We start from the raw sequence: 27,844 nt of genomic DNA, 5'->3' as shown, positions 1-27,844 counted from the left end.
GAGGACAGATTAGTACACCTCTCATTCACGGCTGCACAGCATCCCTCTCCTCTTGCTTACATGGAAAATAGCGTCAGGAGAGCATTTGTGTATTTTTAGCTACTTTAATTGAAGTAGCAGCTGGAAACAAGGAGGAGAGCCAGCACAGGGTTGCCAGCCAGCCCTTCACAGGTGCCCAGCAACTGCTGTGCAGCCTGTGCCCGCAGTCACTGGGCAATTTGGCCATGACATGTTTGAGGTAGCTTTGAGGAAAGACACAGGAGCCAGGAGATGTAAATACTGTGTCCTCTCATACACAGACCTGGGCTACAGGTGGGTCAGGTTTTCACCCCTGCCATCATCAGCCTCAGCAGCACAGCCAGCACTTGTCTCCTGTGCTGCTGGAGGCTTGACAAGTTTACAGCAATGAGAGTCAATATTTACCATATGTTTGTTGGTATTAGTAAGTTTGTTAGTATTATGAAAGCATCCCATACAGAGATGTTTCCTTGACTAATATATGTGAATGCTTCTCTCTTAACAAATAAGAGTGAAAAATAGGTGGCAGAGAGTAACAAAACAGCAATAGATGTTACCCATAGCATGAAACAAGAAGAGAAACTGCATGGTGCTGTCAAGAGATGAGGAAATACAGTGGCTTGGAGAAGCAAAACAAGAAAAGCCAGTGAATGAGACATTCAAATCACTCTGAGACCCTGGGAGAAGCTCAGCTGCTGAATTCTTAATGGACCATATTGTTACAGCCTTCTCTGCTTGAGATGAGGTGGGAAATCAGGTCTGTGGGGATGCTGCAGCTTGTTTCACTGATGGCTGCATTTCTGAAAGCAGACATGCTTCTGCTCACATAGCAAAGCAACACGTGGACTCCACTGTGTCTTCTTTGGCCTGATGTCAGAAATTTAGTTCAGAATCTGCATTGGTTCATCTGATTTTTATGCAGGAGGGCAGCTAGGCTAAAGAACACAGACCCCAAGGCGCTTCCATGCCACCAGTCACAAGGATCCTCCTACCACAATCGGAATTGCACAACTTTCATTAAAGATATGAGACACTACAACCTTTCTAAATAACAAAACAGGCCATTTTTGTTACAAGTCCTCCCTTTGCTTGAACTGCTTCCACATGCAGCTCTGCCACCAAAGGAAGGCTGGAGCTGCAGCAGCAAATCCCTACCCCTTCCCTGAGTGCTGCTGGGCTCTTGGGCTCTCTCCATCACAGCCATTCAGCCCAAGGTGAATACCAGCTGAGACCAAGAAATGTGCACTTGACACTGTGCTAAATCAATGCTCAACAGCCACTGCACAGAAAAGAGAAGCCCTGTTAACTTACAGGACTCCAACTGGAAGGCTGGCTCTTATCCCAGCCCTCTTCATCTTCCCTTGTTTCAGTGCAAAAGGTCTGTAAGAGAAACCTTTGCCACCGGGGCTTTGTCAGCCTGCCATTTTTATTCCCATGTAAACACCTCTTACAATCATGGGATTTAGTGGTGGGAAGAAACGATTTCTGAAAGGCAGGAGCACAGAGGAGGTTGGCAATGAGGAAAATGCAACTCTAGCCAAGGAAACATGCTCTGCAGGCAAAATCTTTGGCAGCACAGGAGGGGGCTGCACATCTGGCTGAGGCAGGCCAGCATACAGCTTCAGGAAACAACTGGGCATGTGCAGCCTATAGATGGGATTTGAGCTGCATCTTTGAGTAAAGCAGATCATAGAATGACAGAGTTGTTTGGGTTGGAAGGGACCACAAAGCTCTTCCAGTTCCAACCCCCCTGCCATGGGCAGGGTCACCTTCCACTGAACCAGGCTTGTTTTCTTCTTGCTTTGCCCAGGTCAGTCTTGAATGGGCTCTTGGGGATGGTCTGCAAGTGCAGCAGCTCAGTGTCACCCCATTCTGAGTGCAACCAACTATTTCTTTGCTAGGCTCAGTGCCATTCTGTGTCTCTGCTGTGACATTAAAAGTAGCAGAGCTTTTATTGCCGTTAGGGATGTGATGAGCATGAAGCATCCAGCTGGACTCCTTATGTGTGCAAAATAAGTGGGCTCAATCTGGAAACGGTTTGGAAGAAAGCAAATGGGAAACATTGCAATGGCTTTCATCCGATTTTACCTTGAAGAGGAAAACACCCTTTCCAAGCTTTGCATGTTACGTGGGAAGTAGTCACACCTCTGAAATAGGGTGGTAAACATGGTTAATCTAAGGACTAACAGTCACAATTAATTCTCTTTGCAATTTCTAGTAGCTGGAGAGGCTTTCATCTAGCAGGATATATCCATTTCAAGGCAATTTCCTTTATTATTCAAGCTTGCAAATTGCCTGTTCCTACTGGTCTCCAGTGCAAGTCTTTCGAAGTTTAACACATCTGCAGTTTTATAAAGTCATTATTTTTAATTAATAGATAAAGCTTCTCCATTATTCTCAGAATTAACTCCAACTGAGAAGACACAGAGCCAATACGTGGTTGTGTGTATTCACTAGGAAACTCTTTTGAAATGCTGTGATTAAAGGTAGAAAAGGGGATTTGGGCTGTACTTGGCAGATATATGGAAATGTAGAGCAAAGTGTTCTTGCTAGATTCTATGGGGCTTAAGCAATCTCATATGTGCTCTGATTTTCTGACAAAAGGTTTGTGTTCTTCTCTTTAGGCATGTCCAGAAAGAGTGGCCAGTGGGTTACATATGTGTGTCCATGGGAGGTGGAGGGGATGCTGGCTGGGAGTCAGCATGGGCAGTGGAGCTTCCAGCACCAGCACATGGTGCCATCCTGCCGGGCTCCTGATGGATGATGTAGGTGAAATGTCAGACATTTCCTCTGCAGGAAAGTGTCCTTGGAATGGCAGTGACCTTTCCCTTGGGAGTACTGGTGAGCTGTCTCTCTTGCTCCCCACCTCAGGATACCACTACCAGGCTGAATCTGATCCGGGCACAGAACAGCTTTGCCAATGAGGTATGAAGATACATGCAAAGCTTGATAAGGAGACAGAGGTGCAGTAACGATGGGTTTACTGAAGATAAAGCATCAGGTGGCCAAACCCATCACCCTCAGCTCTGAGACCTGAAACTGCTCTACTCAAGCAGTGTATCTAAGCTGGGAGGTATGGAAGTGTTTCCATCTGGTGCACAGGAGCTGGCTGTGCAATTTCTCTCTGTCCTGTGCTGGTTTGGCAGTTTTTAACCCCAAGGAGCCAGACCACAGGTATGTCTGAGCAGCAGCCAGCATCCCTATTCTATAAAAGGTCCTGAGCTTTCAACAGTTTAACCCTGCTATTGGAAGGGGACATGTAAGACTGTTTATCACTGTGGAATGACAGACTGAAGCTTGCTTCATGTCTTCTGAACCCTTCTGTGAAAGGCTGTGCTTTTTAACTGGTACATTTCACTATCCACAGAGCAGACTATCAAGAATCCTTCCTCATCCCTGACCCCAGCGAGATCCTTTCTCTTCAAGCCTGTTGCCCAGGGTGCAGAACGAACTGACACCCTGGAGGGCCATGCAGAGATGATGCCTGTATGCAGCAGAACATGAAATCCTGGCACTTCCCAGCAGAGAGCAGCTGCTGCCATGCGGGTCAGCTCAGCCCAAACCTGCCAATTGCTCCTTTGTTCAGCACAAGCCTGAGATACAAGAACATTCTGAACATAATTGGATCAGATGTTCCTTCAGTGGGATGAGGCTGGAAAACTCAAGCAGTGCAGGAAGGCTGGGGCAGACCTAGAAGCATGGCTGTGGAGCAAGGGGACCATGTCTACTCCCATACAGGTATAAGGTCCTGTGTGACATCCACATTCAGGAAACACACTGACCTTGCCACACTAGTGTGGGGATTCAAGGGCAAAGAATGGAGGAAAACAAATAAACGCCACAAGGCTTAAATGGGAATTAATTCTGCAGAGCAAAAGGCAACATGGTGATGACAACTCAGCTGACAGGGCTAAACTGTGAGTGGCAGCGTTGTATCACTTAGGGCTGAATGCAGCAGTTCCAGTTCAAAGCAGAAGTCAGTGGAGCTGTCAGCAGATTTGGTGGGATAAAAAATGGTGTTCAGTGATTTTTATGCTCCATTAAATGAACACAAAGAAGCACCTGGGCTATGGTAAACCATGATAAGAGCAGTGTAAGAAATGTGCTTCTGTGACACAGCAGGGAGAGGATGCAGGGAGGTGGTTTGCAAATGTCTGAATTTCACTGAAGTCACTGTCAGCTCCTCAGATCCTTCCCATTTCTATAGCAAAACTCAAGGGCAGGTGAAAGGGACTGGATTAGTCAGAAAGATGCTGCCTCTTTTCAGCAGTTTCCAGGGTTCACAGCATTACTCAAAAGGCACAAACCCACAGATATGCCCTGGTGAGTGAGAGGTGATGTGCTCAAGTCATGCTCCCAGTAGGCAGCACAGGGCAATGGTGCATGGGGCTCGGCTGGTGGGGCTGAGGGCAGCTTTTGGAAGCAAACTGGAGCTGCTGGTTGGGACACGCTGTTGCCTGCCTCTCCAGGGATGAAAAAGGGCAATGGAAGGTGCCCAGGGGTTGAATTTATTCATTGTAGTGCTGCATCTGGCAAATCACTGCCATTCTTCAGCTGCCACTGCCTTAGTGAGCTTAACAGAAAGCCACCTATATGGGCATGGGGCAGCGCAAGGGCAAAAGCATTTTGCAGGCTCTACAGATCCCAAAACATGATTCTCAGTGGGATGGCATTGCCCAGAGCTCCCCAGTAGTGGCACAGAGGGCTGGGGATGCAGATCCTGTCACCTCTGAGTTCAGACAAGCACAGTCTGACCTCTTGGGACACAAGGGAGCCACTCTTAGCAGGTTGCTCGTGCCTTCTATTACTCTTCTGAGCCACGTGAGCTTATGGAAGATGCTCACTGAGTGCTGAATACTGTTAAGCTGTTTCCTTGCTGTGCCCTCATTTCCAGAACAGCGAAGGCACAATCAAGTCCTGTGGTGTGAGTTGCATTCACTGGCTAGTTCAGATGAGTTTGCCAGAGCCCAGCAGCCCCCCAAGTTGCCCTGAGTGATGAATGTCAAGAGAAGGGCTAGTCATGCAGAACAGAAAGGGAAGCCATGCAATCTATAGGGAGCCTGAGGTGACCAAGGAGCTTTGGAGCTCCAAAAGCACATATAAGAAAAATCACAGCTCCACAAGGTGCTGCCAGCCTCCAAGGAACAGAAGCTGCTGTAATGACAGTGTCACTCACCCAGCAGAGATTAGAGAGGTGGAAATGGCTTTTAGACTGTGACTGCTGGACCCGAAGTGTGAGCTAAGAGAGACCACAGCAGAGCTAGCAAAGCCCTGTGGTCCCACAAGCAGCTTCCCCTCAGGGAGCTCCCAAGTGAGGCTAGTTTCAGATGAACCATGCTTCAGGCTGCTCCTCCTGCCCCAGTCTCAGGGTTCAGAGCAACTCTTAGTCTGTATTATGTAGAGGACACAAAAAGCACCTGGCATTGAGAAATTTAAGACCAAAATGCCCATCTATGACTAAAGAGTGTGAAAATTTGACAAGAATAGCCAGTCTGCAGCAGGTGTGAAGCAACATCAACAGACCTAAGGCAGCAGCACTGTAATGCTTTACACTGCTGAGGATCTGGCCCCAGAGGGGCTTTCCTCTTCATCTGCAGTGCTGGGGAGGTTTACACGTGGCCAATTGATTGATTGATAAATAGCACCGACAGGAAGAAAATGTGGTTAACGCTTGGGATCTCAGAACTCAAAACCCAGGGCTTTTATTTTTAACCATCTTGATCAAGAAAGGTCTGTGGTGATTTCCTCTGCTGATATTCAGCCTCTGCTCCTACACTTAGAGCCCAAAGGCTGTTGTGAAACAAGTTCCTGCACTGCAGGGACAAGCCTTGGATGCTCAGGTCTCATCAGCAGAAACTGGTGATGGATGGGGCAGAGAGGCATCTCTCCTTGTTTCTCCCCATCATTAACTCCAAGTATCCAGACTTACAAGTCTGTTTCTGTTCTGCACCTCCTTTTTCCTTTGTGCAAGAAAGGATTTCTTCAGAGGCATTGGGGCCTCCATTCGTGCCTGATTTTTAGTACGTTCATGCTTTGAATTGTTAAGCTTTGCAAATGCCTAGAGAATTATTTTCTTATTTCCCCCAAGAAAGCTGAGGTCCTGGTGCAGCTTTCCTATTGCTGTAACTGAGGCCATAATCCTTGAACAGCAAGGAACTGACAGGCAAGTTAACGGCATCTTTACATCTCTCCAGTGCCTCTCAAAGCAGCCTGATTATACCTGCTACATTTTCAGCTGGAAAGCTTTCCTCAACACTTGGCTTACGCTTTCTTGTCTAGAAACAGTGGCCTGGAATGGCTGTGCTTCTGCAGTTGCTGTAGTTGAATGATACCTGTTGCCACCGCATTGCTGGTGGCTCAGCCCTGTGGAGCCCTCAAAATGAGCAGATGAGCACCCCATCCTCTCTAGAAACCTTATCATCTTATATAGGTTGTCTCTGCTACCTATCAGGCTTGGTGAAAAGCAAGATGGTTAAAGCAACTTTGACACAAGATGGCAAAACCACCATGTCAGAGCATTTTTATTCAGCCACTTGATGCTACTGGCTGCTAGGAAACCGCAAGCCTTGGTCCAAGCTTGCAATCTGTCTGTCCCCATTCAGTGGCTCTGGTGACAAATAGCTGAATCCTAATCTGAGTCACAGCTGGATGTCGGCCTTTGTGTGTGAGAAGCATTAGCAGGACTGGTCTAAACAACAGAGTGTACCCAGGGTTGCTCAAGCAAGAGGGGAAAACATGGGTAAATAAGAAAAAGGTTGCTATGTGAGGAGGGCTCCAGGAATAGGAAATGTGAGCCTTCCTACCCATGCAGCAGCATGCCAAGAGGTTCTGCCCCTTGGAGGGAGGCAAACTGCCTGATAAAGCTGCCCAGTAAAGCCCTACCTCAGCATAAAGGTAAACTCAATCTCATCTTTCCTTAATAGCTGGAAGTTTTGTAGTCTCTTTAATGCATTACTGGCTCCAGACAATGAAAAATGGCTGTGCTCTTTGATATGGCTGAGCTGCTCATAGCAGCACGTGATGAAATTCACCATGTTAATGGAAGGGGTTGTTCCCAGGAACAATCCTGTGTCCTGCCTTCAAGGTAGATCACAAGGATGAAGGGATAGGGCAGAAGCTTCCAAAAGTCCAACCGGAGAAGACAGGGTGTTGACAGGCACTGTAAGCACCTCACAGTATTCAGTCTTATGGGAATATGAGACTGAAAAACAAAGAAAAACCAACCAAACAAAACAAAAATTAAAACCCCCACAAACAAGCAAAAAAACATAACCCCAAAACCAGCTAAGAGCTGGCAAGGTTTAATAAAGTCAAATAAGTATCACTCAAAACATGAAAATTCAGGCCAAACTCAGCTCGCTGTAAGGAAATCGCATTGGCAACTCAGATGTTTACTTGGCACCAAATTGTACGTCTCAGGATATTCTTTGCAAGTAATAAAGATGAAGAAGTTGTCTAAAATTGGAGTGACCAGAGGAAGAAGTGCTATTAGCAGTTCATGTCTTGGTTCAGCGAAGGACTCCAAGCAATGTGAGAGCTCCCATGGCCTGGGCAGGCTGAACTGCCTTTATGAGAAGAGAGTATTTGCCTGGACATTCACAGAGCATGACATTGTTTCACAATTGCACAGAAGAAACCTTGGGTTTCATTTGGGTTTCAGGGTAAGGGATGAAGTTGCACATGACACTTCTTGTTTTGTACCCTTACGCTCTGGTTACACTGCAGAGGAAGTTGTCAGGCTGAGGTCTGCAGAGAGCTGGAGCCCACAAAAAGCTACTAAGGAAGGAAGCTTCATACATTCTTCAGGGCAAATCATGTTTGTGAAATGGATAAATAAGCTGTTATCTTCTCTGAGAAATTTTAGCTGCCCATAAATGAAAACAGTCAAAAAGCACTTGGAAAGACATCAAAGTTTAAGCTGAAAGCCGAAATTGGGTAGTTTTCTTTGGAGCTATAAATGGTAAGGTAGCCAAGCTACAGAAAAGGAAAGGCTGTCACTAAACTATCTCAGAAGACCTCATGGTGGCGAAGTGTCTGTCTTTGGTACCAGGAATTGCCTGAGATGAATCTGGGAATTAGACCTACGAATGCTTTTTGGCTTTCTGGAGCACTGTATAAGCCCCAAATTGACATGGCCTGAATAAGAAAAACAAGTGTGATTTCTATAAAGGAACATCATGCTGATCAAATCTACTATAATTGTTTGACTGTGATGATAAAAACCTAAATACTGGAGAAAGAGAAATCCCTTGGACTTCAAAAAGAAATTAAATTACTCAGGCCAGGAGGAATATTGATGAATTTCTAAGGAGCGTCAGACACTCGGATGAATAAGCAGCATGATGTTGTATCATATGCCAAATACTAGGTCACATTGGCAGGAATGGATTGAACACCTCGTGCAGTTAGAGCACTGCTGAACTCCAAATTAATGGTACGGGAACGGATCTGGGCATATGTGCATGGCTAAATAAAGATCAAGATGCCTTGTGCAGCTCCAGTCTGGAGAGTAAACAAAATGCTAGCATGCCTAAAGGTTGGGGTAGGAAACATTGTGCTGCTACTGTATAACCGGACGGAGCCCTGACCAATCTGACCTGGCTTAACTCTGGTCATCCTGCCCCAGGAAGGCACATGCTGGGAGGATGCACAGTGCCTGAAAACGTTCAGAGACTGAGGAAAACAAACTGAAGTCTGGGACTGTTTGTCAGGGTCCTCTGTGCACTAATAGGCCTTGGCTTTGGGAAAGGAAGGACTACAGCAGAGATACACTGGGTAGCTCATTTATCTTTTCTGTAACTTTTCATAACTTCCATACTGTGATAAAGCATTAATGGTTTTATCAATGGGGAACATTTTACAAACGTCCTAATATGGCATATAATGATCTTGTGAGTAATGAAACTCTGGTCCCAAACATGATGGCATTTGCAGTGTAATTGAAGCCAGGCTTAGAGCACGGCTTAGAAAGGAAGGCATGGTTTCTATCTCTTCTCACCTGAGGTGTATTTGCCATGTAGCATTAAGCAGCCTTGCCAGCAGCCTCCCTCTGATTAAGATTAACTTTGCTGTTTGTCAGTTTCTCTTGCTGGTTAACGTCTTAGGCTTAGGAGCAAATGACATGCCAAGAAAGTGCCAGCTCTTGTACCAGAAGCTCCCCACCAGCATGAACTGAAAGGCCAAGCATCAGTCATACATTCACACACTGTCTGTTGTGACATCCTTCTGCAGAGAGAGCAGTAAAAGTAGTGGCTGTTTCTACATCTGAAACATGCTACTGCCTAAAACATCCAAATGCACCCTTGTAATTGCATATCTCTGCTTCATTTAGCTGGCTTTTTTCTATAAACATACCATGCACAAAGCCCCCTCAAACTGGAAACCTCTCTGTACAGAGTCCAGCCTGACCAAGGTCTTTATGTAACCTGTCTAAGGATGAGTGCTAAGGCAGCTGAGGAGCAAAGCACTGTTTGGGACAGGACAAAGCCAGCTCTGTGATTGTAAAGGGTTTGTTGTGAACGTGCTACAGGCATGAAGTCTGAGAAGAGGTTTATGGTGTACTGGTGTGTGATATATAGATCTGGTGCTTAAGGGAGCTGTTGCATTAGCATCCATGGGACTCTGTGGGATGTAACTGAATTATGGAGCCATCGCCTGGGTTTCAAACAATATTTCAGGTGTCCTTGGAGGAAATTCAGGGAAGAGATGGTAAATGGAGTTCATCCCTGAAGAAAAGCAAGAGGATTGTGAAAGCTTGGAGAGAGGAAGGGAGTTGCTGAAGTGCTGGAATTAATTCACAGCACACTGTGCTCACAGCTTCACTTCATCCACCCTCCTCCAGATGTTGTCTATAAAAGGTTCATTCAAGCTTCATTTCTTAGCTAAAAGGGATGATAGCAAAGATCTTTATCGTCTGGTTGGCTACTATTCTGATGAGCGTAATAGAAAAGCACTGCCAGAGAAGAGCCTGTTCTTTGTGCTATATTTGTAGCTGTGAGAACACAAAAAGATATGCCTTTGGAATATAATTGCCTGATTTCTCAGATGTCCTTCTGGATGCTGGCCTGGCAGCCAATTTTCCTATCTCCAATTTTAATCTCCAGATTCTTCCAGTTGGGTACCCAGAGTTTTCAAATACAGGCACTGGCACTACAAGTTCTTACTGCTCTGAAGAAACATATCCTCAGTGTTATTAATCACTGAATTTATTATCCTGCGAACAGGAGAAGGGTCAGAGTAGGCTGAATGGACCCTTGTACCTGGTGCAGAGTGATCCAGGAACCCAGACTGAGCTCACCTCTCTTTGACAAGACAGGGATTTCTTTAAGGCATCTTACAGCTGAAATCCTACACATGGCATATGCACAGGCTCTGTGGCCTGAGGAATATTGATGTAAAAAGACACAGCTTTTTAGGGGGAGATGGAAGCATAGCCCTTCTTAGGAAAGAACAAGAGTGACCACATTTGAACCACAGCACATGCTGGGTATGGCGTCTCTCTTCCTGCTCTGCTATAATTCCCAACAGGCAGCCCAGGCATTATTTCCCCATCAGCAACCAGCACCCATAGACCTGGGCAACCCTCGGAGCAGCTCTAGCAATCAACTTCACTGTTAAATGTCCCAAAGCTCCAGACCAGCAGCCCTTTTGGGTCTGGGGTTTTTTGCTTACCCCAGCACAACACAAGGCTTTCTGCTGCCTTTCTTCCCCTTCTCATAGTGAGAAAAGCAACAGGCAAAGAAAACTCACAGATCAAGCTGCTGACCCAGACGCAGTGATGGGGACGGGGCAGCATGCTGGGGCTGTGCACACAAAGAGCTGAGGCAGCGCTTTCGCCAGCCCAGGGCTCTGAAGAGGGGCCAGAGTAAATGAAACCTGCAGGCTGAAAAATGATGCTGAGAAGACTGGTTAGCTGTCTGCATTACATGGTGCTGGGTAACAGAGGGGGATAGCACACTGGGCAGGTGGCGAGGAAACATCTCCCTCCTGTACACAGATTAGATGTCTGCTCCTCATCCAGTATTTTTCCACTTTACATGGACCTAGTTCCCAGCTTCAAGTGAGGGAGTGGATGGGCACTGCTGGCGCCAGCCTGAGAACAACAAGGAGGGACCTCTGCCCATGGGGAAGGGTTCAGGACACCAAGCTCAGGCCACTGTGTTCACTCTCATTTTGTAGCTCCCAACCAGGAGAGCACAGGAAGAACTTATTCTCCTGGATTGAGCCAGGAGTGAAGATACAGGGAGAGAGGTGTAGTAGTGACACAAGGAAATACATTAAATACTGACAGCCTGCAGGAATGGGCCAGGAAACCCAGCCTGCAGAGGGACAGCAGCTGGAGGAGAGAGGCTCCAAGGTGGACATCTCAGGAAGATCTTGAGGAGCATTGCCTGGAGTGTGTCCTTCCTTCTCAGAGTGAGATCATGTGTACCCATCACTGGGGAGTGGTCCCAGAGCAAGTACCAGAAGATGGCATTCCAGGATGTATAGCAACATTGGAGCTGCACTGGACTGTCATGCTGGGGATGTGCTCTGGGCTGGACACACTGGGCATGTGCACAATGAACCCCACTGAGATGGACACCGAATTTACCCCCTGCCCTGTCCCTAAGGAATGCACAGCCTTGGGGCTGTGTAGAGTCTGGTCTGAGCAGAGAAAGCTGTGGTGGCAAAAGCACAGCCGTGCTTCTCCGAACTGTGCTTAACTTTGACACATCTGCTCCAGGAGTGGGGCTGTAACTGGGCACTCACTGTGGCTCTTCCCTCTGCTGTAGATTTTAACCCAGGGCATGAAACCCTTCACCATCCTGAACTGCCTTTCAGGCTTAGAGAGTTGAAGGAGCACTTAAGGCTCTGAACCTCCCATGAGTTCTGGCTCTCACAGCAGTGCTCACTCAGTGGGAGCTGGCCTTCGAGGCTTTGAGGTTCAAGCCCTGGTGTCTCATGCTCACCATGCTACTCCACACAGGACAAGAAAAGAGGGAGCAAAACAGGGGAAAGCACAAACTAACAGTATGATGTCGTCAGAGGAAGAAAGGGAGAAAACCTCCAGTGAATGCACCTGGAAAATAAGGCAAAGTGAGAAACTGACCCAGAGAAAATCTGAGAAATGGAGCAGAGAGAGAGTTCCCATGGAAAAATGTTTTGTGTACAGGGCAAACTGCACCAGGCCACATTTGGGCCATGTAACATAGGCTTTGCTCTAGCTAGAAAAGCAATTGCAAACCAAAAACTGACTCACTCTTGGACAAACAAAATGCACAAAACTTTCACCTACAGGAGCAGGTCTCTGAGCTTTGGGGAGATCTGCAGATGTCAGAAAAACACCCCAAAGTCGTGACTGTCCCAGTGCGGCCAAGCCCAGGTTTGGTAGGAGTCAGAACCAGGCTGGGGAAGGAGGATGAGGAGGGTTTTCCAGAGCCCAGGCAATGGGGGAGAGCAGAGCAGCCTGAAGCAGGAGGATGCCTGTCCCCTCTAGGGGTCATGGTGGCTTCACTGAACGAGCCTCGCTGGACCACGCCTGGGTGTCCAGCGCCTGTCCCTGAGGGTCAGCTTTGCAATGCTCTGGGGACAGGAGCTGCCAGCAGAGGTGGTGTGGCCTCCATGGGGATGTGCTCAGAGAGGAGGGGTCATTCTGAGGCTTCACAGCATCTTTAGCTCAGCCAACAGTACTGCAAGGAGCTCCCAGGCTTTGCTGCATCACTGTCAGGAGCCTGCAGGGATTCGCTTTGGTTTGCATGAGCAGTGATGTGGTGTTGAGCTGCTGGCAGCCATACCCAGTGAAGATCCCTCCAGCTTAGCTAAAGGGGTGCTCTGACACAAAAGAGGGGCCTGAGCTCTCATTTCAGCCTGACAGACCCAGGGGCACTTTCACAGTGAGGACACAAAGGTGGGTAAAGCACAAATAAATAACTTCTCCCATCAGCCAAGTTTGGGCAGTAAGAAGGGAAAATCTGTTTTGCAAGCATGAGGTGAGTTTTAACCCACACTCCATCCTTGCTGGGAGCACCAGGCTGAGGAGCAGCAGAAATCCCTTGTGTTTGATCCCAGTAGAGAGAGATCTCTCAAAGCCCAGTGACCGGCTGCCAGTGTTTACAGAGTCACAAGTGCCCCCCTTTGCGGGTGAGAGCAGCTCTTGCTGGCCAGCACAGGGTGGCCAGAGGAAGCTATTAATTTGTTTTTTCCACTGAAGCTGAAAAAAAACCCTGTTTTCTTGCAATCATGACCAAGAAAGGAGGCATCAGCACAAGGCAAATAAACAGTCATTAATGTGCCTCAGAGATGTTTATGCTTCATTCCTGAAAAATATAGCCTCTCGGTAGTGCAATGCTCTGGGCTAGAACTGGGGAAGGGGTGAGAGCTGGGGAAAATAGATGGAGCAGCAAAAGGTTTTCCCTGTCACTATCTTCCTATGCAAGGGGATAGCCACTGTGAGCAAGCATGGAGTCATATCCAGCCAGGCAGAGGTGTCATGCAAGAAGGCAATGGTCAGATGTGGAGTTGCATTTCTGCTTTCCCTTCATTTCTACGTTGGAGCTTAACATGGGGCTCACACATCCCCAGCATCCCCTGCCAGAGAATAAAACCCTTATGAGTTTGCCCTGAACTGCCTTCCTCAAAGCAGAGGAATGTGTTGTCTTCAGTAGGAATGAAGTCCAAGCTTGGAAGAGTCTACAGTGTCTTGACAACTTTTATCTTCCTTCCCACTCCCACCCAGAGCCTTCATGCCTCTGGCCTCTATCACAGCACAGGCAGGACACATGGAATCCCAGCGTGGTGACCTGAGAGCAAGGTGTGAAATGGCCAAGCCATCTCCCGCATGTCATTCTTCATGTCCCCAAACAGCAAACACAACAGTGAGTGCTGAGCCCAGGCTGAGAGGCTGGGATGAGGGGCACGTGGCCAGGGCCACATACATGACCTGAGCAGGGAAGTTTCTGGAGTGAGTCCTGCTTGCAATGAAACGCTCTGCTCTGCGTACCCTATTCCATGTGCTGGGACCCAGTCAGACAATATTTATCCCCTTGGAGATTAAGTGATAAATGGTGACATCTGTAGCTCTGGTCTGTGTAACCTGAGTTGTATAAAACCCATCCCAAAAGCTGGACTGAGACTCCTTCCCAGGCTTTGTTTGTCTGCAGCTCTTGCCCAGTTCTCGCGGCTGCAGGGAGCATGGCACAGGCAGGTGCTGGGCACCAGTGTGCAGGCTCTAGGGCTCTCCTGCCTGGCTTTGAGTTTCTTTTCCAGGGCCTGGGTGCACAGTATACCTAAACAAGATCGTTTTGCTGGACTATTGGAGAATCAATCACTGCACTGGACTGTTTCTGAGCGACAACATTCCCAGCAACTGTGTTTGTAACTCCCAAGAATTTACAGAAATATTTGGAAAGGGCAGTGCTGGATCACTTTGGAAGAGCTGTGATGGCTCTTCAGAGATGCAGAAATCATGATCTTAACCAGCAGCATTCATCAAACAGCTCTGCATTTCTCCTGAGAAACACTGAGCCCCAGTGTCTTGGGTCAGAACCCCCCAAGACCTGCTTGAATTCCCCTTAGGTCAAATACATACTTCTTACCCCAAACTCTAATGTCCCCTCTTTGGACACAAACCCTCCCATTTCCTGACCTAAACTGGCAAAACGCTCCTTCCGTACCCTGCTCCTTCTCACTTACAAAGTTGTTGTGTTTGAGTGTTGAGTAAAGTAATCCTGCTCGTAAATTATGTTTACAGCATGCTGTTGGATCTTACGGGATGAAAAATACCAAGTGTCAGTTGTTATTTTTCCCATCAGTTCAAAGCACTGAGTTCAGGCCCCTTTAGGAAACTCTTCTCCATAATTAGGTAAATGCCACAGTCAATGTTTATCTCAATCAGCAAGTCTAGAGCTGTGAAGGCTGTGAACACCACAACCCCCTGAGGACAGGATGGGCTTTCCAGGGAGCCCTGATGGGATTTAGCAATGAGCAGGGGACTGAGGAAGGGTTATGAAGCACAGCACCTGGGTCCTCAGCTCACTGCTGTGTGTGGAAGAAGACAAAGGGAGATGAAACTGCTTAACTGCTGCTTACCGGAGAGTGGATGGGATATTAGGGGAATGACTCGTGTTGCACGACCAGTTTGTTGCTCCCTTTCCCTCTTTCTGCTTGCTGGCTGTTAGAGGCAAAGGCACCAAGCTGTGTGGTTCTGTTGATACACTAGAGGGAAGGAATGCCATTCAGAGGGACCTTGACACACTTGTGAGGTGGACTGATGCCAACCTCATGAAGTTTAACCATGACGAGTGCAGGGTCCTATACCTGGGTCAGAGCAATCCCAGGCACAGCTACATGTTGGGCAAAAAGGAAATTCATGGTAGTCCTGTGGAGAAGGACTTGGGGGTGTTGGTCAATGAGAAAATGAACATGAGCCAGCTTCAGTGTGTGCTTACAACCCAGAAAGCCAACCATATTCTGGGCTGCATCAAAAGGAGCATGACCATCAGGTCAAAGGAGGTGATCCTGCCCCTCTACTCTGCTCTCGTGAGACCTCACTTGGAGTATTGTGTGCAGTTCTGGTGTCCTCAACACAAAAAGGACATGGAACTGTTGGAACAAGTGCAGAAGAGGCCACGAGGATGATCAGGGGACTGGAGCACCTCCTGTATGAAGACAGGCTGAGAAAGTTGGGGCTGTTCAGCCTGGAGAAGAGAAGGCTGCGTGGAGACCTCATAGCAGCCTTCCAGTATCTGAAGGGGACCTACAGGGATGCTGGTGAGGGACTATTCATTAGGGACTGTAGTGATAGGACAAGGGGTAATGGGTTGAAACTTAAACAGCAGAGGTTTAGATTGGATATAAGGAAGAAATTCTTTACTGTTAGGGTGATGAGGCACTGGAATGGGTTGCCCAAGGAAGTTGTGAATGCTCCATCCCTGGCAGTGTTCAAGACCAGGTTGGACAGAGCCTTGGGTGATATGGTTTAGTGTGAGGTGTCCCTGTCCATGGCAGGGGGGTTGGAACTAGATGATGTTGAGGTCCTTTCCAATCCTAACTATTCTATGATTCTATGATTCTATATGTGCAGCACATCCTCAGAGAGCTGGTCTCCTGCTCCTCAATAGTCAGTGAAGGACACAGAATGGCTGAGGCCCAAAATAGGCTCCAGTGCTGGAATGTGCACAACCAAGAACTATCCCCATGGTGGCTGCAGTCTCCTGCTTCCTTCAGGACAGCCACACAGGGTAAGGGCAAAGATGCAGGTAAGGTAGTAAGTTTGTAGTAGTTGATAAAACATAAAGAAAAGGCATTAGTGTAGCAAAGGGATCACTAGAGACCTTGGTTACTGTTTTGAGTGTCATTTTAATTGGGGAATGTGCCAGAACTGTGTTCGTTGTAACTGTAATTTTCTGTCTGGGAGCTTTCAGCAAAGCAATCAAAGTCCAAGAGCTACACCACTTTGGAGTCTTCAACCCTTCCTTCCCCCTGCAGAGCACAAGTCACCCTTATGGACACCACTGAGTGGTGACAGGAGGGGGCTAAAGAAAACTGAAATATCCCAAGCAGATGGGATCACGCTTTTCCTTTTTTTCCTGGCATCATAAATGGCTCCTGGAAGCAAAAGGTGTAAAAAACAAGGCTGCAGAGCACGAACACAAAAAGCAAACATGGGCATGCTTGAGTCATCACCCTGGTCCGTGAGGGACACACGGTGGGACAGGAGGAGGTGGAGAGGTGGCAGATGGCCTCTCTGGACCAGCTGGCATATGGCCTGGTGAGGAAGGTGAGATCTTTCTGCTTCAAGCTTGTGTGAAAAGGCTCTGTCCCCCAGTGCATGGTGTGACAATGGCACAGGGACCCAGCCATGCCTATGTTATGCCAGGCACCAAGCCCAGTGCTTCCATGAGTTGCATCCATGTGCTACAACACCCCAGTGGTTCCTATTTAAAGCTGTCCTGTGCCTCCATGCCAGCTCCATGCTCTCGGATTGCTCTTTGGAGAGCCATTCCCACCTCAGGGATGCATGAGTCCTTGCTTGGCTGATGTAGATGTTTTCAAACATGGTTTTGGCCCTTTTGTTTTATTGCTGTTTGTCAGACTAGGATAACCACCTCATTAAATCCAGCCCTGCCTTGACAAAGCATTGGCAGGAAGACTGCAGAGATCAGCTTGATCCCTGGGACAACTTAATCTGCCTTCAGGCTGTAGCTGTTATGGAATAATAAAGCTCCCTTGCTCGGATGTGCTCTACAAAAGGTCACATCCTTTCCCAACACCCTCTGCAGTAGCCCTGGGCTGTTGTAGGAGGAGAAGGGAGTTCCTCTCCCCATTAAGATATGTGCTTCCAGTCCCCTGCTCCCATTTCAGCATGTTCCCCCTGCCCTGCCCTGCAAGCCTGCAGGCTGATACAGTTCTGGACTGGCTCCACTGCTGGATGAGCATCAGCCCAATCTGAGCTCCCACAGCATCACTGAGGCTGGATGGCTCTTGCTGGCCATTTTACATGTGTTCCTCAGGTTTTACTTCTCCACACCATGGACATCTGTGCACTTGCTGGAAGATGCTGCTTGGGAGGGATGGTGAATGCTGCTGCTGTGAGCAGAGCAGAGCCTGTGATGGATAGCAATGCCCAAGGTGAGGAAAGAGGACTGCTGTCCTGTGTGGCTGTACGTTGGCATGTATGAGCTTTGGTGAAACTGGCCATAAACTTGTATTTGCTCATGCATATAATGTTGATGAAAGAAAAGAAAACAAGGCATGGTCTTGCTCAAATTCTCTGTGGAAAACATTACCATTTCATTCTCCAAACTTAAAGTTATTGATCAAAAAGGCTAATGTATTTTTCCCCCCAGTCTTCCTGTAAATATTTCCGATACCTAAAAATGCATCTTTCCTTTTGGAAAACTGACAGCATATATTTTAGCAAATATCCACTCTTTCAGTGGAAAATATGTCAGCAAGCACATGCACTTTTCATTGCACATTGACATTTCATGTACTTGTTGAAGTATTTTCCACTGTGATAGCTTGCTACTGATCTGATAAAAAGTGGACTCTAAAGGAACTGCTTTGTTGCAATGAAGCTGCTAAACCACAGACCTACTTGCTTTTTCTTCACTTTCAATAAGCAGCTTCTAAGAGCTGGGCTAACTTTTACTCTGCTCTTTATATGGTCTTGAGGTGTTTCTCAGCTGTGCAACAAACACATCCATCTCTTTTGCAGTGCTATTACTTCTGCTTTGATCTGCCTTTGCAAAGTTTAATTGCCCAGAGAATAATTAATTTGAGCTTCTCTCCCAGTTGCACAACAAAAAGAGTAAGACCGGCCTGAGCTCTGGCACTGGTTTTCCTTACTTTCCCATCTCTATCCTGCACTGACATAGCAGCTCAGGGTTCCTGACACTGTTCCGTTCTTCCGAAAGGAGACCTTTTGCTCCTCACTTTTAGGGCAGGAATGACTGCAAAACTGCAGCTCCAGGAAGACCTCCCATGACACACACCATGGTGGTCAGTACTGAATGTGAAAGGGGGAAAGGTCTTCTTCTGACCCTGTTTCTGAGAAATGTGCCCTGTGCTGTCTTGAGGTGGATCACCATCCCTTACTGGTGAGGTTCTTTCTGTGTTCACTACCAAAAACCTCTGTCAGCCTGTGGGACAGCTGGGAAGGGACTGTTGGCTGGTCACAGCTGGCACTACATGTCCATTAATGATGGCACAACTGTGCTGGGAACTTCACTTGGTGTGGTACAAAGCCACTGCTTGTTGGCAGTGTGGCTGGCTGAGGGTAAAGGCTGGATGGGTAAACGACATCCTCAGTAATGAGAAGTCTGCAGAGCTGAAACCTGGCCAGCCTAGTGGGAAAAACACTGTCAGGCTGGCTTGGATCTGAAGGGCCTGACAGCCCACAGTGAGAATACTCAGATGCTGCTGATCAGGTGTGTAGTGCTACAGGAATTAGGACCAGGGGGTTTGAAGCAAAGCTGTTGAAGAGAATGCTTCAAAACCACTGCAATGCTGAATTTCCAGCTTGCTTGGAGCTGACAGTAAAAGTCTTATGGCCTCCATATGTTTCCCCTATGTCTTCTAATCTAATTGTCCTAAGCCTCAAGACAATCAATACTTGTCCCTCAAGGTATTTGCTACCCTAAAGCTCCCTGGCACATCTGAGTCAAGATGCATGTGCTGTACTATGCAGTGATGCTGCGATGGGAGGAGGTGGCACTGAGGACTAAGCCACTGAGGACTCTGTATTCACGCCAGAGCCTGTCTCTGAAACATCAGGGTTGGCTTGAAAGGGACATTGGACACAGCTTCTACATAGTCACATCTTAGGCCACAAAGTTGGATGTGTTTTATCTGCTTGATGGAGGAGGTTGCTGGACCAAGATTTTTCCTTCCATGTGTTGCAGCGTAGTTTTTATTTGAGAGCTCCTTAATTCTACACAGTATTTGAGGCACTTGCTCCCAAGGAGTCATTGTGTCAGCAAGAAAGGAAGTCTGTAGAAAGGCAGTCGCTATTTTTCAGCTTTGAAATACTGTCCCCAGCTTTGATGGGTTTCTGATAATACCTGTGCTTTCCTTCCATAAAACAGTTAGGACGGTCACTGTGAAATCATGCAAATCTGGGGGACATTGGGTGTGGAGGAAATGAGGACATCAGAGGCTCTTTCTTCAGCCTGAATGAAGAACGTGAGCTAACAAACAAAGATGTTTCTGGAGAACTGAGTCACCTATTTTATGAGATTTATTGGAGGGTGGTAGGGCTCTTCTGCTTTGAAACATTATGCCATTGTGAAGAACCCTGCCTTTTCTCTGCAGAGTTGGTATTTCCATGAATATTTAATATTTAATGGGAGCCAGAAGTAGCAATGTACAGTCAGCTTGCAATTTCATCCAGAGGAAAAGTGATCATACTGGAAAACACATATAACACATGTCACTTCTTATTAATTATGCAGTACCTAATAAATTGCTAGATACAGACTTAGCTCAATTGTTTCCTTTTTCCCTTACACGACAGAGGGGAACTAAGCTCTGCCAGATTTGGGTTTCTTGTGTTTTAATTCCTCTGAGGGGAGCATTGGAATGTTTCTTATCAGAGACTTAGAAGCAGAGTGAGAAATAACCCTCCACACTTATCACTGACTCCTGGACCCTGATCAAAGGACATTCGCTGTGGCATAAAGTTCAGTAATGCCTGACTTGGAAGGAAACTTGTTTCCTGCCATGAGTTCTCCCATGTCTTGCTCTGGGATGCACCCTAGATCTTCATGTCTTTATATCAAGAGCTTTCTCCTCTGTTCAGATTTATCCTTCACTCCAGGATAGAGCCGAAAAGGAGACTTCACTGTTAAGTTGACATATGTCCTGATGGGTTACGGTTATTGGGAAGGATGCAGTTTGTGGGAAAAGGAAATTATTTACACATTTTGGATCAACTTTTGTGAAAAATCCCCCCTCTGAGATTGCCCTTCCCCCAGAGGTACTGAAGGGTTTCATTTTAGCATTTTGAAATAATTTTTCACTCTGATTGTTCAGAATCACCACTTTTTTCCTATGACCTATTATTTTTGAGAATAAGAGTGAAAAAGAAGGAGCAATATTCCCCTAATAAAACAAGTTTCTTGGTTTGGGTCTAGTTCTTCTTTATCATTGCTGGGGGAAATGCAGTTCTGCTTGGGCTGAGTTAATTCATTTTTCTCTGATTTCTTTGTTCACCAACCAAACTGAAATATTGGCTGTTCTTACAGCTCTATTTGCAAATGAGCCGGAAAAGCTCTTTATTAAAACAGTAGAACCGTAAGAAATATCCAAGGGATCTCAGATGGAATAGCACCAGGGGACAGCACTTTGTATAGAAGCATTTCTCTTTTTTTTAGTGCAAAATTCCACCTTTTGCAAAACAGAAACATGATGCCTGTGATATAGAAATGGCAAAGACTGTTTTCAAAGAGGGAGGCCTGAGCAGGGCAATAGCAACCACTCGATGTGCCAAAGCTGGTTCTTGTGGCCCTGCTAATATCATCATGCTTGTGGGTGCAAAGAAGTAATGGGCTGTGCAGGCAGGGAGGAAGGGAGGGACCATGGGATCGCTCAGGCTGATCAAGAAACAGCCCAAGCAATTGAAGCACACCATGACAGGGCTTTGGCTCTGTTTTTCCAGGGTTATTTTTACTCCTAATGAACCCGTGGTCCTGGTGGAAATGAGCTCAGTAGTACAGTGCTTCCTGTGGTCACCTGCCAAGCCAGAGGCGCCCATCCCATGTCCCAACCCCACTAACCCCAGGGTGCTGCAGGACCCTGCCTGGGCACTGCACCCACTACAAGACCTACCATGCTTCCCAGTGGTGTCTGTGGCAGGGCATGTCCAGGGGCCAGGCAGGGGGACATGCTGCAGGTGGAGGGCAGGCACAGGGGACAACCTCCCCCTGTCTAGCTCTAGGGACCAGTGCCAGCAGGCTCCTCACTGCAGCCTGATGCAGTGGCTGCTGCCTCATCTCGCAAGCCACGGCCAGTGTCCACCTCTAGGACATTAGTGTGTGTCTCTTCCTGTAGTGCCTGTATTGCTCAGGGCTCTGCCCACCTCCCCAGAACCAAAGCAAACATGTTTGTGCATCCTCCCAGAGGACATTCACACTCCCGAACCAATTCCCAAGGGAGCGCTTTTCTTTTTCCTAAATAGCTGAATGGATTTGAGAGCAATTTCACAGAAAGCCTGGAATAATTGTGTCTTTTCCGCTGTTATGTGGACACAGCCATGACTTCATTTAACTGTTGGGACATTGAACTCATGGGAGGTTTCAGTTATTTGCAACTGATTATGCATCAGATGGCCTTGGTGAATGGAGATAGCTTAGCAAGCCATGCCCTACCTTTCCTGTGGATACAATGAAAGTAGATATCACAAATGGATGAGTTATTGGCAGTAGACCTGCAAAGGTGGACTACAGGGCCCCTTCACCTATGTGGTGCCCTCCTCTTCCTCCACACCAGCTCCTAGTCTCAGCTCCCATCCTTGGGAACATGCCCAGTAGGTCTCTCCATGGACAAGATGAATGCAGTGTCTTCTCACTGGATTCCTGCCTATTTCTGTCGAGGGATGGGAAAATGAGGTGGGAACAGTTCATTATCTTAATCTTTTCCAATGAACCTGTAATGTGGTGGGTGTGGGAGGGTGGAGGAATCAGGGACACAGTGAAATTCTCTAATTCCCCAGCTCCAAGGAACATTTGCAGCCCTATCCTGGAGCATCGTTTCTAGCAAGGACGGTATAAACAAGTCAGCTTTAATTTCATTAGCTCATTGATGTTCTTCATTAGCCTAAATCAGACTGGCATCCTTTTGATGCCTGTCCAACATGGATTGTACCTCTCCCTCTCTCTCTGGTTGGAAAAGCCATCAAGAGCTCTATTCCTAGGCTGTAAATAGACAGAAAAAAATCCTTGTTGATGAACTGTTTCACTGGCAAGCCAGCAGCCAGCATAAGGGAAGCAGCTGAGAAAGCTCCATGATAAGAGGTCAAACTTTCTGCAAACTGAATCTGGCTTTTGGAAGCACAAAGCCCCTGCACTCAGTGATGAAATCCCATTGCTTCTGCCAGACCTCCAGTCCTGGGTGAGCCTGGGATTATGGGCTGGGAATGTCTGAGTGACCTGACTGCTGTGACCTGTTTTGTGTCTGCTCATGGGTGGTTTTCTTGTCAGCTACCTTGGAGCAGAAGAAGATGCAAGGCAAGGAGAAAGGAGCAGAAAAATCAAGAGAAAAGGGGAGTAATGGAATTAAAGCAAGGCAGGAAGGGACTGCATCTTGGATTTGACTACCAGACCATCCCCATCCACTACCTTCATTATCCTGTCCATGGCCAGACGCACTAGAGGAAACATTGGTAGCGATGGCACCCCATAGTGAGAGTTTCTTCACCCCCAACACTGTACATCCTGCTGAATGCAGCTTTGTGCGTGTGTGTGGATGCTCAGAAGAATGAAGGAGCTAGTGCCATTGGCATGCCCTGCATGGTGGAAAACCTTCCAGGCATCTCCTTCTGTTTTCTCTCCCAGTACAATCCCAGCTGTATCTAAGCTGGGAGACTTAAACAGTTCATTAAAATGCATGTGGCAGAATGGCACAACAAATACCTTTTTTTTTTCCTTTTGTGCAAGAAGGATGGAGAAGGAAATTAATGTATATTAATATACTAACGATAGGCCTATTGTTTTTGTAACGGCTGTGTCTGTAGTAAAGAAGCTGATGCTCACAGGGGTCTGTACCTTCAGCCTGAGACACCCATGATGACAGGTAGCAGCTTTCCCTTCTTCTGCCAAAACCAGTTGAACAAAAGACCTTCATTACTGCAGGGTGTGGTGGTGACACCATGCATTATATCACCGCCTCAGCAGTGCCAGCACCTTGGTCTCATGGCACAGCTCAATGTCTTTCCAGGTGTGGCATCAGGAGATGATATCTCCTATATCTTGCCTTATCCTGCCTGAACATCACAACGTGACACCGACTCTTTGCCCAGACCTTGGTTATTATGGGAAAAGGAGCCGCTCTTGGCTTCAGCTCCACATTTCAAACTGATGTCGGCAGTGCTGTTGTAGAAGTCTTTTTCCCGTTTTTAAAGCCAGTCATTTGATGCGGTTATTTTAATCTCTATGTTCACTGTTAGATTTGCTCTCTCCACAAAGCTTGAGCCACAAAGGTAGATGGACCGGAAAGCGGAGTGTACCTGCCCAATCTCACTCTTCAGGTCACAGTACTAAAAGTAAGAAGAGAGAGGCAACATGGGAAGGTTAGTTAGATTTTCTGAGATCTTTCCATGTCATGAGCATCGCTATTAATGAACATCGATAAGGGAAATAATTATTTTTTAATAATGAAGATTTCTATCTTGAGCATGTTACTGTAAGGTTCGTTTTGCTTCACCAGTGCTAGACACTCATCCTTTGGCTGAGAAAGACTCCTTGTAAGAGGGACTCAGCTCCTATGGGGTTATATGGGAACAACAATCATGGATGTGGAGGCTTCTCAGATTCCTGGGTCCGTGTTTCCACCCAGGGGTGTTCAGGGCTATGGGTGAAGAGAGGAGCCTTGCAGGAAGCCAATAATAGGCAAGTCAACCTAGGCTTTTTTCTTACACATCTGGTGGCTGACAGCTGGTAGTAACTCCAGGTGACACAAGCTAGGTCCCTTTCCTGGGGTGCAGTCAGACATTGCATTTACTATAGAGGTTTTGTAAGAAGAGATAAACCCACACTGCAACAGACCAGCCCAATGACCAGCTTGCTGCACTTGCTGGGTAGCCAGCAACTATTGCCTTCCTGAACATCTCCATTTCTCATCTAAAAAATGGGATCATGAAGCTCATCTCCTTTGCAAAGGGAGTTGAAGTTTACTGGTGAAAACCAGTGGGTGAAATTCCCCTCTGCACTCCTGGAGAAAGCTGCGATGCTTGCACAAAGTATGAGCTTTGAAACAAGTGCTGCTAGATTTAACTCTGACATTCTCCTCAGTCATGGGGAAGATAACATGCAACTGTCTTAAACTAGACCGTAATGGGATTGTTTTAGCAATAGAAATGAGTTAGTCCCCAGGAGCCAAGTTTTCTCACATGCAAGTGCTGGAAAGCTTGGGTCCTTTCCTTGCATCCTGCAGCAGCCTGGGAAAAGGCAGTGTGAAAGAGGCAAGAGATCACTTCTCTCTTGGACTGCCTGACATCCAGGTGAGGAGCTTGTCCGGGGTTGTACTCCAGAGCCAATGGGTAGGGTACAATATGGCTTTGTTTAGAAGGGGAATAAATTTCCAGGAATTCTGGGCTTCAGGGCAAAATTCTAATGTTCTTGGTTTTCCATAGGCTGGTATCTCTGAGTGTCCTCAAAAGTTTCGATGCTGTGAATGCTGCCTAAGGGGCTCTGTCTCAGAGCTGAGCCTCTCTTTGCTGTAATTAACTCAGAGAGTGACAGGATTAATGCCTGGAGCCTGGAGACCAGTTGGCAGTAGGCTGCTCACAGAGGGAAGAGGGAGATGCTGGCACAGACTGTCCCACAGCACCAGGTCCCTTCGTTGTCAATTGTCAGCTTTACTGGGATACTGATTTGCCATAAATTCAGGAGCCTGCTGGGCTCCGGAATGGGGAAGCTCCCTGGCACAAGGGAAGCTTTATCCCTCAAGTGTGAAATTACTGCACAGGGGAAATGAAGAAGGAACTTTAATTCATGTGATAGCTTTGCTGTGAGAAGACAATTCATGTTTCCCCTATGCAAAATGCACCGGGCATACTAATGACCCTCCAGCATAGGTGCTGTTGTTAGGTTTATCTTTTGTTGTTGGAATGAATACTTATCCTGGACTGAACCCATCCAGGACACCAGCCAGTGGCCAGCAATGAGACTACCAGGAACAGGAAATTGTCCCTCTTTTTTTCAAGAAAAATACTCTGAATGTGACATTTCTCACATTTTAGTAAAAATGTAAAGGTTGACAGAGGGTGAAGATGCTCACTGGCATAGCAGCTATCATCTCTCAAGTGCTTTTTTTTGGGGCACTAAAGATAAAATAAGTGGTGCCAAAGAACCTCTTTAAATTTGCTTTTCTTTCATTACATTAGACACAGACTAAATAGAGAGCGAGTTCTTCTCTACTCCCACTGTTCTGTCTCATTAAATACCAGGAAAGTGAATAATGCCACCGCATTAAGAGTGTTTTCCATCAGTTAACAAACAATCACAATCAAAGCAGGAACAGAGGTGTCAGCAAAGAAGCAGCACTTACTAAAGCAGAAGTGTCTTCATCCCCTTTGGGGCTTGTAGGAAAATCATGAGAAAAGCCAGCTCACAGCCTTATCTGATCTGTAATTCTGAGTGATGTTGGAATTATAAGGAATTAAAGCAAGAAGTAATTCTTTTGCACAAAATAATTACTTAAATTCTAGTTTGCCGCCCTCGCTGCTCTGGGTTGTTTAGAAAGATGGAATAACTCAGGTTTAAAGGGAGTTCTGGAGATTGTCTAGTCCAACCCTGCACTCAAGACAAAGAAACTGAAAGTCTTTTACTACTCAGACAAGGCAGTGGTTGCACTTTGATTTGGAACAACTCAAGTGAAAATGCCTTCAGTGAGAGCATTATCTCCTCTTCTTCTCCTTCCCTATCACTTCTGCTCATGAAGCTCGTTGAGCCTGGGCTGATGCAGCATGAATGTCAAAGGAAGAAGGTGCTGCCTTTGCCAATGCAGCCTGGTGGTAGGAGGTAGGCAGATATGACATGGGGAAGATCCAGCTTCCACAAGAACTGAGTGCTTTCAGGTTCAGAGATTACTAGGGGTTTTCCTAGAGATCTCTCACCTATGCAGCAGCTCTGCTCACCTCATCAGAAAGGTGGCTTCGTGTTGTGAGTCTGAGTTGAGAGCAGTTCTCCTAAGCAGGAAGACACCAGCTGCGTTACCAAAGTGCTTTTAGTGCAGCTCCATTTTGGGTGATTAACCAGCTTCTCTGAGGAGCTCATCTGAATGTTGACTGTTTCCCAGGGATGAGTACATCTCAGGAGCTGCTGTCCATGCTGGTAATAATCCAGGACTTCAGCATATAAAGTACAAATCAGGTTTCAGTGTGAAACATGAGTAAAGCATCTCACTTTGGGTTCCTGCAGCCAACAGCCTATGCAAATAATGATTTATTGCCTGATAATAATTGCCCAATTTTTTTCTTGAATAATGATGCTCTTCACTGAAAACTGACTTATCACAGTAGTCGACATTCAGATCAGATCAGATTTATGTTTCTGTGTCCAGCAGCAGACATCTGTCTCCCACTCCTGCTGCTGTGCCTCAATATCCCTTTCCACTCATCACAGGAGAGAGATCATGCTGCATTTCCAGTATCCTCCAGAGCTGCACAATGTTTTGCCAAGAAAATGCCCTTTCACTTGCCATCCCTCAGCAAAGTGGCTGACCTGAGAATCAATAATGCCACTTAACACCACACTGGGGACTTGCAAGTGATTTCTGCACCTTTAGTTATTGAACACAGAAGCAAAGCTGGACTGTTGATGCAGTGTGGGAAGTGAATGGTATTACTGCAAGTATAACAATTCCTGTACACCTTGATTATAATTCTGTAGGAAAACATTATCCAGCAGCCAGGACCAATCTGAAGAGTTAAACATCTATGGTATCTGTTAATCTCTTTTCTGCAGGCAAGAGAAGCTTTACGAGTTTACCATCTACTAAGCAGAGGTCATAAGAGTCTTATAAATACAGGGATGAAAAATTGATGCAGCAATTTTCTATGCTATAAAAACTTACAGAGTAATCTTCAGTGGAACGTATGGAAGCCTTCTAGGAATATAAAGTTTTAACTCACTCATCAGGGAATAGCATAGGGAACCTTTGGAGCGTTGTGTAAACAAGATCAGGCTTCACTTAATATCAGCTGGCACTGACGCTTAACTTGAAGTCCTGGCACTGAGATAGGGAACTGTATCAAATCCATGAATTACTATTTTTAAGTAGAAGAATGCTTGTGGGTTTATATTACACTGGACACGGGTATATTTGTCCTGATTGCTATTAGATGTCTACTAAACCTACACTCACAGTTTTGAAAGAGCAACCTTTTCAGAGCAAACTCCAAACTGGCAGGTCTGGTAGAAAGACAACTGAAAAACAGTTGAGTAACATCATTAAATAGGCAGATAATAATAGTTTGATGTGAACAGTGGGTAGAATGACTGTATATGTGTATAGCCCAAATTATTCAAGGTCTTAAGATTATCCATGAATTGTTAGATATTTTATACATAACACATGGTATTAAAAACCATAAAAATAAATATCAACATCTGCCAGTAGAGCTCAC

The sequence above is a fragment of the Melopsittacus undulatus genome, chromosome 10 (genome assembly GCF_012275295.1).
Source record: "Melopsittacus undulatus isolate bMelUnd1 chromosome 10, bMelUnd1.mat.Z, whole genome shotgun sequence".
Classification (NCBI taxonomy): Eukaryota; Metazoa; Chordata; class Aves; order Psittaciformes; family Psittaculidae; genus Melopsittacus; species Melopsittacus undulatus.
This window is presented reverse-complemented; position numbering follows the sequence as displayed.